Below are 7,045 nucleotides of genomic sequence, written 5' to 3' on the forward strand. Positions count from 1 at the left end.
TCAAATATGTACCCCAGCTACCCCTTTTTAAAAACCTACAGTTTTGCACATTAAGAATTCATATTAGTACCACAGAGGTACATATTGGTAATGTGTAATTATCTGTATACATAAAGGTACATATTATGACCTTTATTAAAGGGTATTTGACTATTTTTTTCTAACACTGTGGTATACACTATCGCACTCAAACACTCTTTATAAACACTTTACAATATGCATAAGTTAATGCATTAGCTTACATGAACTAATAATGAGCCATACAGCATGTTTCAATCTTTGTTAATGTTAGTTAATTCACAAATCTAAATGTTTACAAATGGAAAGTTCTTATCAGTTGTTACCAATTGCAATAAACTTATCCCGGGATCAATTGTGGACATTTTGAAAGATTCCATTAGGAATCTGCAACCAGCAGTTCAAAATCTTAGGGAAGTTTTTTCCTTTGGAAGTCCCAGGGAATCTCTTATTAAACAAAGCAAACGAAAATGAAAGTAAGACATGATGTCTGTATATAAAGGCCAGAAGGTAGGTTTCATCTAAGCCATCAGCAGACTGAAAATCTAATGCACTATTAAAGATATGGGTACAGACCTTTTTGGAAAGGTAAGTTACTTAACATTTCTTTACATTAAAGAATACATCAGGAAAATATCTTTATATATATTTTTATTATATATATTATTTATATTACACATGTTTTTATAATAATTTTAGGGGGACAAACCTCATATGGGGGGACTTGATCTGCTTTAAGTTTGCAATTTAAAACTTTTCGCAAAACCCAAAAAACAGTTCTATAAAAAACTAACAGTTCCCTTTAAAACTTATTAAGAAATGATAGCTTGAGCATTATATATAGTTTTCAGCATGGGTTTCTAGGTTTGGACAACAGTGGAGGATAATTTTGAAGTGATTATAAAGAGAATAGAAGGTAAAAAGAGAAGAAGCAAAGAAACTTATGAATATGAGGTAGTATGGCAGAGCTGCCTGGTGCTGGATTAAGGCTTTGGTTTCTTTGGGAGTCCTTGCACTCCGGGCACTGCAGTGAATGGCAGCCCACTGCTCTGTGTCTGTGTGTCTATTCATGACTTCCAGTGCGTGTGTTCATTACCAAATGCAGAGAACACATTTCAAGTATGAGTAACCATACATTGGGAATGGTTTCTCTTTCACTTCAGAGACGTATAAATATATACTGAAGTGTGTACTCTATATCAGGGGTCTCCAACGTGGTGCCCGCAGGTGCTCCAACGAAGCTTTTCACTTGATCTTTTTTCACTTGATATAATAATACTTTATAAAGCGGTTAGTCCCAGTTCTTGATTCTGATTGGTCAATAGCTGTGTTATATTTCAGATAGCTAGGACAGCTGCATCCGATGTAAATATATGTAGCCTACACCATTCTGCTGAAAGAAGGCTTTTAGTGAATTTACTATAACCGCTTCTTTAGCACGCAACCCTTGACAGTGCTGACAAATAGTGCATTATTTCATAATTTTTTTGCAAAGATAAATGACAAAATATATTGTTTTGAAGGTGCCCTCCACAGAGAAGATGGACCATGTGAATTACATGCTGGAAGATTTCAGTTCAATTGCCATCAGTTTGACAAGTCAGAAAGAACCATCAGAGAGTTCAAACAAACGTAAGATGAGTAGGCCTATTAATTATCTATTCCATTATATATGTACATATAATATATGCTAAATATGAAAAAATATTTATTTATCAATTCAGTGCAATCCCAGAAATAAGAATAAGTGGGTGTGTCATTAGTTATCACTGTTACATGAAAAAAATCTTAAGAGACACCTTTCTGTCATTATGTTCATTTATTTTCGAAGCCTTGTAATGAATATAATAATAATATGTCAAATATGCCTGTTGGATGATTACAAAAAGGGTCTCAGGCAAAAGTGAAAACTGAAACTATCGAGACAAAGCAGCGCAGAAAAGCAGCAGTAACAAAACAAGACTCTGCAATGAATGAATAAATTAATACACAGGTTTAAAGAGGCCGGGTAACAAGGTTAACAAGATACAGTTGAATGTGATTAAAACAATCTTGAATCCAGGTGATGGATTGTGGGAAATGTAGTAAATGTAAAATATCCAGCAAGTGCCATCTGGTGGAGTACTTGGACACTCCAGGTGGCCGGTGTAACAATATACATTTAAGCTTTTATAGTTTCAACTAAAATAACATCCTACATGTTGCATGAATAAAATTTTCACTTGATTTTCACTTCAAACTGAGTGTTTCAGAGTATTTTCAAATTTGCTAAACTGCCTCTTAATGTTTTTCAAGCCTAATTGTAGAGTATGTTGATATATTAAATTATCCTCATTAAAATGTCACTCTATGCACTGCTATTTACACAGATAATCTACACGTAACCACAGAATTTATCTGCCCAACGTTTTTCCCTGATGAAACTGCTGGAGTGGACAAGATCATCATTTTTGTAAAATGTGCTGGAAAGACCATGACCGTGGATATGTTCCCGTTTGAAAGCATCTCTGTTTTACTAAAGGAAGCCTGTGAAAAGGCAGGGAAGAAACCAGAGAAAATGAATCTTGCTTTTGAAGGTAAACATCGTTTTTAAATCATTCTTGAAAAGCAAACAATACAACTTGATTTACATGTACACATTTGGCAGATGCTTTTATGCAAAGCGACTTACAGTGAATTCAAGCTATACACTTTATCACTATGTGTTGAAATTATTATTATTATTACTCTTTCAATTATTATTGAAATTATTATTTAAACTTTATTTTAAAAACTAATTAAGGTAACCAGGAGTTTTTTATACTGTGAAAGGAACAGTGAAATGAAGAAACAGTGAAAACTACCAAATAATAAAATGAACAACTAAACTATACACATTTGTATGTTTTCTAATTATTTCCTTGATAAATGCGACTTCTGCAAAATCTAACCTTATTTATTTTTAGGAGATGTTCTGGATGTGAACAGGACAGTAAGCCAGTACCCTAAAATACGAAGAGGAACAACAATGAATCTTATTCATGCCTGCTAGCAGCACCGATGCAACAAGATGAACATCCTTATTTCTGTTTACACTAATATTCAGATAATTAGTCAATGATAAGTATTACCAACCTTAATACTTCTCTGTACTTCATATACTCCAGAGAGGACCACGTCTGCAGCACATCGTCATTTTAACAACTTTTGGTACTGCCTTTAAAATTCTGCAGTACATAAATCATTTTGATAACACTTGTCTGTCTGTTATGATTTTTATTTCTCAGTACATGATTTTAGTGTACAAGTGTTTTGGGTAGGACTGTATAAGTGGCATAAAATATCTTTTAAATGTATATTGTTACTATTGTAACTCAAATATTCCTACATATTTCTGTCCAATACGTTGCAAAATAACTACTAAAATTGTCTGTAATCATTGCTGAAGCTCTAGTTACATGCCATGTTTTTAGATCCTTCTGATGATATATCATATACCTTCATTCCAGTGCCAAATCATAACACAATTACCTGTAAATGTACCCACATCTACTCCCCTAGTATTTTATTTCTGGTTAAAACATTCTGTTAGAATAAACTTGTGTAAGTGAAACATTCAATCCACTCCCCCTGTGAGTCACTTGTGACATACACAATTTATACACACACTTAGTTTGTTAAATATGAAAATGCTGAAATAAATATACTGCTGTTTTGTTTGGACATATTACACATGTTTCCAATATGGGCTCCTCAGGCCTGTCATGTACAGTGGCAAGAAGAGTTTATGAACCCCTAAAGTTTATGAACCCCTAGGAATGCACTGATTTTCTACAGTTATTTGCCATAAAATGTGATCTGATCTTCATGTAGGTCACAACAATAGACAAACACAATGTGCATAAGCTGACAACACACAAATAATTCTAGTTTCTTATGTATAAAAAAAAACATTAAACATTCACAATAGCTGATATCATAATGAAATGAAATGATTCAAAGGTGTGGTTCAGTGGTGCTTTGATTGATAAAAGAACTCATTTTAAGATTGCTGTCCTTAAGAAGCATCAGCTCTTATGAACCATACGACGCAAGAAGGGTCTCTCTTAAGATAGCCAATCAAGAGTTGTTGCATAAGGCTGAAAAGGGATATAAAACAATCCTAAAATGTATAGACATCCATCAGTCGACAGTTAGACAAATTGTCTAATTTACCTTACTTCCTAATATAGGACTTACTATGTTTCTCCATTTTTACTTTCTCTTTATATGTAGATTTCTTAAAAAAAAAAAACTTTACTAACAACCCTCGTCTATGTATACTGTGTTGGACTTGATGAGACTATTTCCAGTGCCCTTATGTATTGCTGTTTTTGTGTTGCTTTAATTGCTTCTATTGTGTACCTCATTTGTAAGTCGCTTTGGACAAAAGCGTCTGCTAAGTGACTAAATGTAAATGTAAACGTACAATGGGCTCCAATGTTAAGAGAGTGCTTTACTTTCTGCTTTCTTCAAAACAATCGCATCCTAATGACGAAAGCGTGCCCGGGCTCGGATCTTTACAAGTACAGTGTGTGATTGCGGGCTTCTGGTGGAGTAGGGAGGGGGGACAATCACACTGGGGCACGGTTTGGTTTGGATAGTGTGAGTGCGCCCTAAATCCCTGCCTATTCTCTGCCCTGCCTATCAGAATTTATAGACCTATTGTGTTGCTTTTGGCAACACGCAACAATGCATATCACTTAAACTGTATAATGTTGAGAAAATGTAAACAGTTCTAGTTTAGGCTTAATGTTCTGTAACTGTTGAAAAGAAAAACATAATGATCTGGTCCTTCTTGCTTCTACCTTAATATGAAACACTAAAGCATGGCCGCGGGAAGTGGGGGTGCTGTAGCGCAGTGCGTGCATATGATACGCCAGTCCTTCCCATTCACTTATATGGCGAATCGTTTCGTGTCGTTTTATTTATTGTTTTCTCATTTGTTTTCTGTTTTTTTACCATTTTCGCTTGGGTTTAGGGTTAGAACAACTTTTTGTTATATAAAAATGACACCCTAACCCAAACCCCAACTCTGACCCCAACTCCAAGCGACCATGGCTTAAATATAGACAAAAACATAGAGAAACCTGTATATTAAATAACCTACTTAAACAAATCTGAAATCTAACCCTAAACCCAAGCGAAAATGGTTTAAAAAACAGAAAACAAATGAGAAAACAATAAATAAAACGACACGAAACGATTCACCATATAAGTGAATGGGAAGGACTGGCGTATCATATGCACGCAAAATCGGAATTTGGCGTATCTATTGCACGATAATCACACTGCGTGTCATTTGTACGCATCTTCGTGAGAACGGGTAGGATAGCCATACATTTAAAGAAAACGGGTTTTAAATGTTTAAAGGTTTTAAAGGTTTTAATGAAAAAAAAAAAATAACAATTTCAATAAAAGTGAAAAACAACACAATTATTTAACATTAATCTTAAACTGGGGTCCATCATCTAGGGATTAGACAGAGCGCCAGCGCAACTGGCTTTTAAAGGGGATGAGAGCTGAGACTATCATTGGTTTATTGCATGTTACGACCAAAATACTCCCATTAATCATTAAAAAAAATAGGACCAACCATTTTCGACCATGTGCTCGGTGCACAAACCATTTTCGTCGTTAAATTAGCAAAAGTGCATTCGGACATACCCATTTAGACCTTGCGCTGTGCGCTTTAGACAATGCGCTTAGATTGTTAAAATATAGGGCCCTGTGTGTTTCAGATTCTGGCTGTGTGCACTGAAGTGTATATGACAATAAAGTATTGAAAACTCAATGTATTTATTTTTAAAATGTATTTTAAATAGGCCTATAGGCTCGTAGGTTTTTTGTTAAAAAAAATCACAGCACCCCCTGTTCAAAATGACTTCCAGCGGCCCTGCAGATACATTGCATTGTGCATTCAGAATGAGCAAAGCAGCATTAGCTCTTGGTGCCCCCATACTGTGAGCTTGTGACCATTTGTTCACCAAAAGGTCTGAGTCAAAAGGAGACAAAGTCCAAGGTGTGAACCCTTTTTTTTGATAATAAAGAGGTTTGAAAGAAATCCATGATCTTGGGTGTGGTTGTTACTTCCCTTATCTGCTGTGATTAGTATTGTTTCCTGAGTGCTTCATTTACATTTGAAGGGACATTTGAATGGATTTAAATGCAATTCATGTATACTTTAGTTAGACATGATGACTGCAATGTAACAATGCACTCTGATAAGACTTGTCCTCATCACTATCTGCTGAAGATGATTTAAGTCTGGTCATCACTGGACATTTTTTCCAACAGAACCTAATTAGCTTGCAGAATGTAATCCAACATTCAAGCAACTAACTAAATCTAAACTTATATACAATCCTAGACATAATATAGATGAATTGCATGTCAGCGGCCATATTGGCGAGCGTAAGACTTGCCTATTAACACCTACAAACAATTGGGGGAGCAGCTTATCAAGCAGTGCTTTAGTTTATTTTTTATTAATAATTGTGGAGACATTGTTACGTAATAAAATAAATAAATAAATGTAATCACATTTAAAAATGTGGAATGGGTCAGTTAGTGTGGTGTATATGTACATACCTATGTATGATTGCATGTTTACCTATGTAAACATCATTGAACAGGCTTTTCTTGTGCTGCAAGTCAGAACACAGCTTGTTCACACAAACCAAACAGTGAAACACTGGCAGTCAGTCTGCTTTCTTAATTTTTACAGCATTGAAAGCATATATATATATATATATATATTTATACACACACACACCCCAAAACAGTCATTTAAAGAAAGAATACTGTAAGATAATCCTTTATGTATCCTATAAAACATTTACAGTGGTAAACATTTTTGTGATATGGTGAAATAGTATAACAGTGCAGCATAGTGTGAATTATATTACTATTTCCAGTTTTTCAGTATTTCAAAGTGAAAAGCTTTGTCAATTAACTATTGAAAGCTTTTGAAAGAGCATTTGAACAGCTCAGTTCACTTTAAATGTAT

The sequence above is a fragment of the Paramisgurnus dabryanus genome, chromosome 2 (genome assembly GCF_030506205.2).
Source record: "Paramisgurnus dabryanus chromosome 2, PD_genome_1.1, whole genome shotgun sequence".
NCBI lineage: Eukaryota > Metazoa > Chordata > Actinopteri > Cypriniformes > Cobitidae > Paramisgurnus > Paramisgurnus dabryanus.